General features: G+C 39.6%; 1 protein-coding gene and 1 long non-coding RNA gene across 4 annotated transcripts in view; both read left to right on the forward strand.

Moving 5' to 3' along the window:
- LOC140658587 (uncharacterized) overlaps positions 1–11,260 on the forward strand; it is a 31,549-nt gene extending 20,289 nt beyond the window's left edge. The window contains exon 4 of the long non-coding RNA XR_012044790.1: positions 10,638–11,260. This is a non-coding gene — a long non-coding RNA (uncharacterized lncRNA). The remainder of the gene's footprint in view (positions 1–10,637) is intronic.
- Positions 1–13,307, forward strand: part of SRGAP1 (SLIT-ROBO Rho GTPase activating protein 1) — a 153,570-nt gene that overhangs the window by 35,257 nt on the left and 105,006 nt on the right. The window lies entirely within an intron of this gene.

Consider the following 13,307-nt stretch of genomic DNA (forward strand, 5'->3'; position numbering starts at 1 on the left):
CTAAAGACTTGGAAAAATAAATGAATGCAAACGAATGTACATTTTGGGATGATGTTTCTTCTATGGTTGAAAGTATAAAAAATTATCTGGGAAGAACAGGTAGAAGTGTTATCAGGTTGTATCAAGAAACAAACTGCAAAGATTCCTTCTAACTGACAGTCTCATTTAAACAGAGCACATAAAAACAGGTAATCAAACCAAGACCCAATCTGGAAGTGCTTCTATACAAATGTCAAACCCTTACAAGCTAATACAGATGGATTGGAGTGTCTGGATTTCAGTTAGGATACTTTCACAGTGAATATCCGAGAAGTTGTAATATTGGGTTATATGTCAGAATAAAAGTAGGTTACACTGCTAGGATAATGGCTTTGTGCTTTAAGGAAAGTGCAACTGGATAGCATTAATAAGCCAAATGTATCAACAAGTGACTCAGTCCATGTGGATAGAAATTCAGTGAATATATAGAAATGATCCTGGAAATATATCGGCAGTTATAACACAGAGTGGTGTTAATGATGCAGAATACAGAGGAAGATGAGGATTGCTGTGATGTTAGAAAACAATAATTACCAGAGACTGCAGTTACTTCTACATACACAAGGGAGAAGTCACAAAAGGTATGATGTGGAAATAATGGTCAAGTAAATAAATGAAACTTTCTTGGAGAACCCACAAGAAAAATTCTGATTTTGTCCTGGGGCTTCATTCACAATTTATATGCTGAAGAGTTGTAATAGACAATGTAATCTATTTTAATTCAGTTTTCTCATTAAAAATGAAAAGGCCTCCAAAAAAAAACCCCACTTCCCACTATAATGTTTCAGAAAGGAAATAGATAAAAATGAGGAAACAATCAAAGGCATATTAAAATGAGTAGCTGAAAGGGTAAAATACATAATAAACTATGTATTAAACCATGGATTAAGCTATTAAACCATGGCTATGGTTTAATGTGTTGTCTTTTTAAGAGTTCCAAGTTAATAGTATGCTACATATCAGAAAGAGTCTGCTATATAAATCCATGGTGCAGAACTTCTTGAGCGCTGTATATGATTGTAGTCGCTCTAACTCAGAAAGAAGGTAGCATAACTAAAACGTACAGAAGACAGAAGTATGGAACCGCTTTGGTGCGAGGGTGATTCCAGGCAGCCTGGGAGGAAATGTCTGGGGAGGGAGAGGGGAAGTTGTGTGTAACTGAAGTCAGCAAAATAATGAATGCCATGGAGAAGATGACTAGGAATGACTGAAGTGGTGACATTCTGGAACAGATTCTTCCTGGAGATTGTGAGTACAGAGCATGCATAGGATTGGGAAGGAATTAGACAATTATTAGCCCCCGCTAGAAGCATCCAGTGTGAAAGGTAGTGATCTCTAACCTGGGAAGCAACTGCCAACTTGCAAGTTCTTCAGCCACCAGTGGTCGGAGATTGGTATCACATATAGGAGCCAGTCTGCATTTATTGTTTCTCTGCTTACCCTGGCTTTTGTTAGAGATAATGTACAGGGCTGCACAGACTTTCGAACTGAGTTGTTATGGCTGCTGTTCTATTCTTATGTAGTGTTTGTAACGTTGAGTTTCATACGGATAACCTTGGTTCCTACAGCCTGTGGACATGAAGCATTGTAATTCACAGGTAAAAATGACTGGCTGATGGAAATTTCTTTCTCAAGAAACTCTTAATTTGGTGTTAAGTAGGTGGGAACATCTTCTGACTGACAATTGAAAAAAAAAAATGCTTCTATGCCCTATGAATAGGATATAGTTCTATCTTGCTGTGTTTAATTCCTTACTAAGAAGAGACCATTCAGTTCAAGGATTAAAACAAGTGTTTAGGATGCTGGAAAGCCTTGTACTATGAAAAACGTCACCAATTCAAAGGCTAAATTTTTTTTTTTTTTTTCAAGAGAGCAGGTTTTCTCAGTCTTTCTGTACTTTGGGAAAGTCATTTGCTTGACACGTTGCTTAGAATGACTTTTCTTTGATAGTTGTTAGCATTTCACCAAATTGTCTGAAAATATTTCTTTATAATAGAAATGTGAAGGAACTGGTTCTGGACCTCTTAGGATAGATCTTCAGGGAGCAGCTGGGCTTTCTTTTTAACTTTTTTTTTTAAATTGGTTTCTGTTAAGTAATTTTGCTGGTATTTCCAGTATGTTAATTACATACTGGAATAGTAAAACTTAGAATACATATCACTTAAACATAAATACATTGACATTTTTATTCCTGAAGAATTTTCTTCCTGTACCCTGAAACTGTCCTACATTCCTGCGCAGACATTAAGTTATATGAAGAGAGGCAAAGATTTTTTCCCTGAGTTTTGTTAGGCTGATCTGATCATGCTTACATTTTTGGATGACGCTTCTTCCAAAAGGTAATGCACATAGCAGCATGAGTCAGTGGCTGTTGACCTTGTCATATTAAAAACGCTTGAAAGAGCTTTTAGTCTACCCCGGTGCACGTCAAATAAGTGTAGTTAACAGTCAAGTGCCTTTACAGAACTCTTTGTATTCTCTCAGGGAGGTCTAGATGTCTTCCTGATCCAGGCAAATTGTGTGCACAACAATATCGAGTATTTTTATTTTGAGAATTATTTTTCTTGTTTCCAAATGAGTTTAGCATATGATTTGTTCATGTGAACAAAAAATCTTACTTGTCTAGGGGACTGTCTATAATGCAAGGAAGAGTTCAGTCCAGTTAAGTTTTCTTTAACCGTAATTGTGTAGCAAAATCATTTATTGAGAAGTAGGTGTACGCGAAGAAGGATATGTACATTCACTGTGCTGGTGAACATGCTGATTATCTTTTCAGTGCCTGTATAGAATCGTGGTATAATTCAGGTTGGCAGGCACGTTTGGAGGCCATCTAGTCCATCCTGCTCCAAGCAGCCCCTTAGATGAGGTTGCCCAGGGCCGTTTCCACTTGAGCTTTGCATGTCCAAGGATGGAGATTTCACTACCTCTCTAGGCAACCTGTTCCCTTTTTTGACCACCATCACAGAGAAAACTTTTTCCTTACAGGTAATCAGAGTTTCCTGTCTTGCAGTTTGTGTCTACTGACTCTCCCCCTGTCACTCTGCACCTCTGAGAATAGCATGGTCTGTCTTCTGTATGCCTTTCCATTAGGTAGTATCTTCCCTTGTATTTTAGTCAATGATTAAAAGTGGAAAAACATTCAAGTTGCCATTTTGTTTTCCTGTGGGAATTGTAATATGGAAGTCTTTTGCCTCAAAAGTCCTCTGTCAGCTGAATTTTCTAATTATAAGAATTTTTTCCTTCCCTTTTTAAGGGAGTGAGGTCCAGTTGAAGTTGTCCATTAGATGGTAGCAGAAAGTATAAAGCACTTGAATTACATATCTCTAAGAATTACAATTCCATTTTGAATCCAGATATTTTCAGCTTGAAGTGTTTTGTTCTTTCAGGCTCTCTTCCAACAGAGTATCAAAATCTTGTGTGTGTAAAGCAATCTTTTATAGGAAAAACTCGAGCGTTGCCATTCAATATAAAATTTGGTTTTGACTGAATTTTGCCAGAAAGCTTTTAAGCAGATGTTTAATACATCTGGATGCATTTCTGCTGCTGCCAGAGGAATTGTACCCTAGTGTTTTCTGAAACTGATGGCCTTAATCATGTTTTTCAAGCCCTCTGAAAGTTCATCTATGGTGTATTCTAAGTTGTGGCAGTTCCAACCGATTTTGATTTGTTTGGAATTGTTGACTCTTTTTAATAACCAGCTAATTTTTCTTTACTACTGCACCAAGAAGCATAAAACGAGTGTAGTTTTTTGTGTGCTTTTCAGATGCTAAATTTAAACTTGCTTTGGAATATCCAGAAAACAAACCAAAATAAAAAGGTTGGAGGAGCTGCTGTATTGAACTGTGGTGTTTGGTTCTGACATATCGATTCAAACAGGTTTAACTGCTCAAACCATACCATGCGTAAGCAGGCACACTGCAGTACTTTGACACCAGGACCTTACTGCTTTGGTATTATGAAACAAACATTAAACAAGTCGGTGTTATCTTCCAAGGTTTATAAAGAAGCATTTTGTTGGTTGGAGGCTTATATGATTTAAAACACACAAAATGTTGATATTTTCAAATTAGTAAAAAGGAAAGAGAATCGAATACAATTTATTGTGGCCTCTCAAACAGTGTAACTCAACTTGTTCAGATGCATAAAATACAATGAGGTTCTTAGGGCTCAATGTTTGAAGCTGATGAACATAGCCCCATGGCTTTAATTTGGTTTGCATCACACCTCAATGTGTTTGACCTGGTTTGAGCCTTTTAAAAGGGCAAGACACCTTCATCTTCTCAAGATCATTCCTTGGAGGGCAAATCTTGAAAAAGTCTTTTCATCTTGGAAGGTTTTAAAATGGCTCATTGTGGCAGCCAGAGGCAAACCCTGTCCAGTGCTTGAGCTTGGATTCCCAAGGGAATTAAAAGAAAAATGAGAAGAATTTTACAACTTATTTTTTAGGGGTAACAACATTGATAAAAGTTAATACAGCTAAGGTTAGAAAGACTGTGTGAAAGCACTGAAAATTTCTTTTCAAGTATTTCTCATGACACACACTGAAAGTGCTCATAGCAACTATCACCAGGGAGACCAGTGAAATCCTGAAAAATCCTAAGGTCAGATGTGAGCACCAGGAGACATTCCATCTCAATTAACTGGGCTTTGGACTGAGCAATCCCTTCCCCCCCACCCCCTATTTCAACATGTTTTAAATGGCTGAAGAACACCATGCTTTAGAATAAAGTAATTCTTCATTGCTAAAAAACGTTATACAGACACAGACAGTATTACGTAAGGCTAGCATGGGGCTGGCATCATAATGATCTCAAACATCAGAATAAGCTGTCAGGATACCAAATGGCTGTGAAAAGTAGTTGTGATGGACACACTTAATGCATGTTAGGCATGAGTCCATAGTCTAACAGTTTGCAGCTTCTTTACCTTTTTAATGTATAAATGGCCACCTCCTGCAGGCGCTGCCTTTTTTTTTTTTGGTTGGTTGGTTTTTTGGAACTTAATGGGAAATTTTAGGTGACATTGACAAATTTGTCTTTTGGGTACCATGACACATAGTTGTTAAATGCAAAGCTTGGAGATATGCCGAAAGATGTGTTGTTTCTGTTTGTTTTATTCTTAGCTTATAAATTGGGAGGAAGTATTTCACAATACTCTTACGAATATTAAGTAAAAAAGGATATTGGAAATTCAAAATGTGTAATTGGCAAATCCTGGGACAATTTTTCCATGATTTATGACTGCTGGATCCAAATGCCCTGTTTCTCTAGAAGCGCTTAAATAGTGGGTATGACATCCTTGGCGGCACTGTCAGAGATTTTTCATTTGTTTTTATTTTCTTACAGTGCTTTCTTGAAAGAGAATACCTTTGCATCTACTTCTTCATACCTCTTAGTTGCCTCCTTTTTTTCAAGTTTGTTTTGCTGTGTCCAGGGCTTCACTCTATCGCATTATAATACGTCTTAATGTATATTGCTGGCTTGAGGTTTATGTGTAAATTTTACCAATTTTATCCTTGGGTTCTGGGAAATGTGCACCGATGGACGTTACGCCCTGGATTGCTCTCCAGCCAGTCACCGTCCTCCACTCATCTGACACATTTTCTGTTTTGTGGCCTTTTTATTGCTGCTTTTTAAATTGAGAGCAATAAATAGGCCATCCGGTGTAAGAAGTGGGGATAGCTGTTTTCTGCTATTGATTAACTTACGCATGACCACACTTTTTAATTTGTGTGGATAAACAAAAACAAAGCAGCTGGGCCAGCAGCTCATTTCTTACGTAACATTTCCAAATGAGCCTCTTCGGGCTGCAGCCTGGATCGGTCAGTCTGGCTTGTATTGATGAAACTTAGCAGTAGTGGAAAGACGCGGCAGCTGTTAGTGTTGTAACCGGCTTCACTGGTCTGTGGTCTGATGAGCTCTGCATAAAACAAATGGGTAGAAAAGTTATTGGGGTTTGTTCTGGGCTGGGGGCATCCTTTAAATTCTGGAATAAATCAGATCTCACTGTAGTGACTGCTATATTTAAGTTTTTGCTAAGAGAGTCTTCAAGGTGACCTATGCTGCTGTTAGCAAACAGGGTGTGAGATTGAAGACATGCTATTTGAATGCCGATGCACTTCTGCTGCCTTCCTGTTCCCCCCATATATGCCCCGATGAGCTGACAGGGTTTTTGCAGTTCCTGGGGAGCAGTTGTCGAGCGGCTTTGCTGGCTGCAGCCCAGCCGAACCCACGGCAATCGCAGGGAGAGCGTGGCTCCAGTGGGGACATGGTGCTTTGCACAGGGCTGACCTGTCCAGGCGAGGCCAGACCGTGCAGGAACGGTGGCGAGGTTGCAAAGAGGATGGTAGAGGGGATGAAGGACTGTGTAGGAACAGGTGACCGCTCGTGCTGTGTTCCTGGAGGGTTGGAATGGATCTACTTTCCTTGGGATGGCGGTTGTAAGAAGAAAACAACAAAGGAGAGCAGAATGCTTTCTTGTAGAAGGGACCACATCAAATGTCTTAGTGTTGTATCACTTGCCCGGTGTCAGGATGAGGTGTAACACTAGAGAGAAAGAAGTACCTGTTTTAAGAACTACGTCTGGCGATGCCTACAGTTGCAAGAAAAATACCAAAGGATTTATGGCATTTTCCCCTGGATTTCATGCTTGTACTCCTAAAGCTTATGGTATAGAAACTCATATATATATATATATATATATATACACACACACACACTCCTAAATCTTTGGTATAGAAAAAGATTCAGTATAGTTCAGAGCTGTCATTGTTTACAAGGGATGTCTTAGTCTGGAATTTTAAAACTGTCCCTAATGTTTTAAATTTTGACTGAAACCTCATAATTATGTGGCTTTCAGATGCTACTGGTACCATCCTAGTTGGGTCACATGATATCTCTAGCTGCCTTTGTGCTGATCTTAGTTTCAGCTTAGAACAAGGCTGAAACTTCTCACTGAAGTTAATGATGCTCTTAAATATGCACCACCTTAATTCAAGCTTAATAAAGGATTGGAAAGTTTTCAGGGAAGGAATTTATTTTGGTCTGGAAATGAAAATGTTTTTAATGCTGAACTTATACTATATGAAAGAACAAATTTATTTGACCTTAAATTTTGATTTATGTAAAACAGAAAAAAAATCTGAATTATTAATACCTTTTATGTGACTTGCAGAGCTTTGGGGTTTGGATGAGGGGGATTGTTTGTTTGGTTCTGCTTGGGTATTCATAGTAGAATTGCAAAACACAAGAGTGTAGGAAATATCTTTTTATGAGACTTCTCTAAATGCCTATAATACACCTTTAGTAACGGTATCCCTGCCCATTCTGAGCAAATAAATATCATGGCATATGCTGAGAATTACATTCTGTACCATTTCATATTTTAGCTTCATAACAAAATGCCTATGAAAAGAACGGAGAATTGCCTAAGAACATGCTGTTTGCTCTCAATAATAGGAGGAAATGCTTGTGAGTTAAGAGACATTTTTTATTTTTACTGATGGTGGTGGTGGAAGTATGTTCTGCGAGATGACAATCTTCTCATAAAACGTAGGAAAATAAATCTTTCATTTCACTAATTTGCTCATAAACCATCAGTTTGTTTGCCAGGATTATAAGATTCAGGGAATCTCAAGATGGAAAGAATTGGGTTGGTTTGTTAACTTCGCCTTTTAAGTATTTGATTTTTTACTGACTTGATTCTTAACAGGGAGAACATGGTAATTCTGCATTTTAAAAGGACTGGACTGGCAGTGTCACCTTATTGAATCATTTATAAACATTATAAATTACTTAACTGAATTAATTACATAGATGATTTATATTCTGATGACAGCAGGGATGGTTTTGACTTTGGAAAATTGCTTTTGTTGGGACTTACAAGCTGTATCTCAAGCGCTTTTCTTCATGTGGGCTTACACTGAGACCTTGCTAGTCAGTTTACCTCCACACATATTTATAGCAGACTTCATTCAGGTTGTATGCTAATTTCACTTGCCTCAGATGATATTGTACAGCGCAGTGACTGCCATAGAATGCACATTCCAAAGAACCTTGCTGTAGCCGGTGCCTTGAGTGCTGGGTGGGCAGCAGCCCCCCTGTGCCTTCGTGGCATCTCCAGTTACGCCCTGTCTGAGCAGGAGACCTTGAACCCTCCCGTCCTGGGGAGGAAGCCTGCAACTCTCCCACTCTTAGGCGGTACCCTGAGTTTCAGTCCTCCAGTTATAGGTTGTGGTTTCCTCACCAAGCCTAATTTATTTCCTAGACTGTGTAATTTTGTTCTTTTTGGAGCAAGGACATGCTGGATTTAGAACAAAACCTGTACAAAATAAGCTTTAGCTTTGAAAACAGTGAAACAGTTTAAATGCAGTGCACGTTTACTAAATGTTTAGCCAACACTGGATGAGCTCAGATCCTTCTTTGGAGCTTCCCTCTTTGCTACCTTGTTTTTGGGAGCGCTGACTCTTTGGGGAACCCCTGGCAACTCATCCAGCTTTTGCAGCAAAGGTGCTGTTTGTCCTGTTGGGTAAGTCTTTGGTCTGGTCGTGCCAGCTCTCACAAAGCAAGATTTGCACCTTATTGGAGATAGGGGAAATCAATTCCTTGAAGCTAACAGCTTGGCCCATTGTCTTTCAAGAGTATGCTTAAATGTTCTTATCTGGGAACCCATTGTGTTGCTTCCATGTTTGCTCTTCCCACAGCCTTGTTGAATTTCGGCATTAAGATGTACAATAACTGCTCTATTAGACAATGCTGAGTTATGGAGTCTCAACAGCTGGCTTATGCTGCAATGCCTTAACTATTTTTTTGCATAGCAGCTTTCTTAGTATTCATAGCTTTATTGTGCATCACTTCCATTTCACAGCTTATACCATCCATCTTTCGAATCATGGCTGATATATTGATGTTTGTTACTCCAGGGGCAGAATGTGGTCCTATCATGGCATTTCTAATAAGTGTGCTGGAGCAGTCAGACAAAACAATGTGTTTTTCTTTATAGCCACTTTGCAAAATATGTGATACTTCTGTCTTCGAAAAAGCAAAGAGCGATCTCTGTGCATCTACTGGACTTTTTTAAAGACATATCTCTAAGGGTAAACTGCTTCCATCATCTCCAATAAAATGGACATTAGTAACCATTGAAATAAGCCATTCAGAACAAAAGTTTAAACACTTGCAGCTAGAGCAGAACATGACAAAATCCCAATGAAATGTATGATATGTTAATGGTAAGTAAGGAAGAATTTAATGAGTCACTTGGCCACTTTGAGTTGAACTACTGGTGACTCCAAAATGACAAATACTGAGTGGGCTACCATTGAAAAAAAAAAAAACAAAAAAACCCCCCCAAAAAGTGGGCTGGCAATACAAGTGGAAGAGGGGTGAAGGAGATCATACCTTGTGAAAGTTACTAGAGCACTGAGGGAGAAGACCTCAGTTTGATCGAGAGCATGGCTGGAGGCAGACATCGTGTTGTGGTTAAGTCGGTTCTATCAGTTCTCTGCAGATCTGGATTCCTTTCTCAGCTTTCCTGCATGGCTTGAAGACAACTCTTTGTTTCCTTTAGATCTGCTTCCACAGTGTAAAGTAGTGATGGTAATTCCTTTGTCATCCTGCTGATGGTAAACTTTGGGACAGTGTTGTGTGTTATTCTGTATTTGCACATCATTTAGCACAGTGGCGTTCCTTCTCAGCTGGGGTTTCTGGGAGCTTTTATGCTTAAGGAATACAATAATTTTATCTACTTCAATTATTAAACAGTGCACATCTTCAAAAAAATGAAGATAGCTAACTTTTTTTGTGCCATGGAAATAAACTTAATACACTTAGCTTTCTTACTCATTTAAATATACACTTGATACTGAAGAATATTAACCTTGAACAGGAATAGCCTGCCAAATCTTTTACACTCAAAACCTGCTTTGAAAGAAGAAGTGTTTTTAGTCCTCTAATGTGGAAAGAGTTAGGCTATTAAATGATATTCACAAATCTCCTTAAAAAAAATAGTCAAGATGCTGTCAGTATCAGTGCAATCCCCGAGTGCTCCCATCAAATATGTTGAGGGAGCACTGACAATTCAGGGGAGTTATTGTTTTTTCCAATTGACAGAACTAGGCGAAAACTTCTGTCTAATTACAAAACGCAGTAGAAATCTTCCAGGGGGTTCCAGTGAAACCAAGCTTCTCATGTAAGTATTAGCATCCTCTAGAAAAGCCTCTTGCTGATTTGCATCAAGAAACCCCAGTCCTTCTTGTCTGTGATTTAATAATTATCAAGCTGGTGTGTAGTACAGTACAACAGAAGTCCCGTATCTTCTTCATGAGGTTGCTGTGGTATATTGTCTTCTACCCACTTTCTCAGAGTCAAGCCAGGAGCATAGTGCAGGTTGGATTAGCTGTTCTGATGAAAGCAGCCAGCTCTGCCTCCCTCATGTAACAGAAATGAGGATGGCCCTTGTGCATGATTGCCATGTATAGAATCACAGAATATCCTGAGCACAAGGTTCACCAAGTCTAACTCCTGACTCCACACAGGGCAACCTAAAAGTTAAACCATATATCTAAATGTGTTGTCCAAATGCTTCTTGACCACCAACAGGCTTGGGGCCATGACCACTTCCTTGGGGAGCCTGTTACACTGCTTGATGACCCTCTCAGTGAAGAACTTATTCCTAATATCCAAACTGAACTTCTCCTGATGTCCTGACAATACAGAAGGGAAAGGAACCATAGATGCCTCAGGGAAGAAGGTGATGAGGAGCACATTTCCGTGAAAACTGCCTGTAACTGCAGGACACTCAGGAAAAACAGCATCTGGGAGGCAGCTACACAAATTACTCTGATGGCAACAGCTTGTTAGTGCCCAAGCTCCCTCCTGGAGCTCTCCATCCCTGAGCAGGGAGGAGGTATGGATTTAATGGCAGAAGCATGTACTTGTGCCCAGAGTTGTGTGTGCCCTTTAACTCCAGTGCTCACAGGGAATGACCTGCAGCACAGACGAAGGTGACATGTTCTGCAGGCACATGAATGACTGAGCTTGCTGTAAGGTGAAGGCCAGCATGTTTCACCCTTTTCCCCTGTTAAAGGCTGTGTGGCCCACCACAACAGGAGGATTGGGACCTACTATGCTGTTACCTGGCACTGTACTTTAATAAAGCTTCGGTGATGGGCTCCATGATTCTTCACTTATAGCTGAACCCTTTGAGATATGTTAGGCATTTCCTGTGCAGTATCAGCTCCTACCTGGTAAAAATCATAGTGACATCTAGAAGCTATTTGAGTCTGTTTCCTTTTCCAGTTTTAATGTCTCTGATTGTATTCAACGGTTGTTCCTAAGGTGGCTGTGGCTATGCTGCTTCCTCATACCTGAGATGGTAACCACAGGAATAGGGCTGTTGTTTATATGAATTTTTTTTCCAGTTGCTGATGACAGATTACAAATTTTAACAGTTCAACTTGCATTTATTAGAAGGCGAATGTTCAAGTGTAAGTGTATTCTGTCTTTTAGCAAGTTTCAAAGACCATACTGTTGGTTGATAATAACTGTTGCATTCACATCTATGATCCTGAATGTCCCTTCTCGTTACCTTTGTCTAGGAAAAGAAAGGTAGTGACAATTGTAGTGTTGATGGCCAGAGGCAAGAGCTAGCTCTGGGTGTTACTAGACCTTAGGAGGTTAAACTTGTGTCTCTACAAGGGTTGAAGGTGAAGAGCCACAAGTGAGGAGCTGATGCCTCCTTCAGCAGAGCCAGCAGTAGATCTTGCTTTGGTTTCATTTATGCAAAACTGGATCTTAAGTGAACAGTGGTCTCTGGATTCTTGTATGTTTGTCTTGGCTTTAGTTTTCATTGTTTTCTGAACTTTAAAAATTTTAATCTAATAAATAATAATTCATAGCTCTGTTTAAAAAAAAAAAAAAGTTGGCATCAAAACACAGCGAGAACTGTAGCCATCCTTGAAATCAGCAGTTTGAAATATTGAAGAAATTGTGCACTGGATTTGTACTGACCTGTCAGTGGTGCCTTTTGCAAGACTGTGTTATGTCTCTGATTTGCTTGTCTTGGATCTTACAAGTGTTTCTGCATACATGAGAACTGAGACACTTAGGTGATCTGTCTGAGATTAAATCCCAATGCATGGAAAGGTTTCCTCTTCCTAAAGGTAAACTTTCAAGGCAAGAAACCATTGCTATTTTAATTATTCTTGGTTTATTTACTTGACTTTTTATATAAAAATGTAAACATAGAGCTGCCTGGGGCACTTGGACATCTGGCCCTTTTTGCTCTTATAGCATCATCTTGACACATGGTTCTGTTACAACCCAAATATTCCTGTTTGCAGTCCAGAGCAACCCCTCCTTGCACTGGACTTGGGGAGCATGGTCTTCTCATTTTTGTGGGGGTCAGGCTTTTCTGAGTCATTGACTATCTGAAGAGTGAGCCTATGTTTCACTGTAAGTGCCTGTAGTCCCGCTGGTGCCAATATGACTGCTTGGGTTATTCACTCTGGAAATGTATGACTCTTCACAGGGTCATGGCTGTGTAAGAAATGTTTATATTATGCATGAAACTTTTTGTTGTGGTAACTGCGAGACGGTTTTGGTGACACTATTGCTATGAGTATCAGAAATAAATTATGGTTTAGAAAATGTGCATCATTTCAGAGTTTAAGCTCATGCTTGCTTTTCTGGCTTCCTCAATATATTGGGATTTTACTAACACAGTTGGTTATGCTGACATTTTGAGAAGCTGTCTTAAAATTTTGAGTTCTTAAATACACAAAGCTACCCATCAGCATTGCAGTTTGCCTCTCTTTTCCAGCCAGTTCCCATTTCCCTCTTAAAAGCCTCACAAGATAATTTGTTTTCTCTCAGTGTAAGAGGAACATGCTTGTTTGTATTCCTTTATCCTTCAGATTTTTAACTTGGTTTTCCCAAGGAAACGTACCACAAGACCCTGCTGTGTCCGGCTGCCTGCCCTCCTCTCTCCAGCACCTTTTGAACTGGTGGGCAGATCTCAGCCACATGGCTCAGAGCGTCGGCAGTCTGAAAGGCAGGATGCTCCTGTGAGCTTTTACAATATGCGTAGCTGTCTGTAGCAGGGAGAGCTTATTCCCGTTCCAGCTGAGGGATGTGCTAATTAGCTCATCTTTCATTAGCTATCAGGAGACAGAAGCAAACAGGTTTCATCACTTCCGCTTTTATTTTTTCCTTTCCTCTGCCCTTGCCTATACTTTTCACCATTTGCTTCCCCTCTCTGAACAATGCCGC

This window comes from Ciconia boyciana, chromosome 1 (assembly GCF_034638445.1).
Source record: "Ciconia boyciana chromosome 1, ASM3463844v1, whole genome shotgun sequence".
Lineage (NCBI taxonomy): Eukaryota > Metazoa > Chordata > Aves > Ciconiiformes > Ciconiidae > Ciconia > Ciconia boyciana.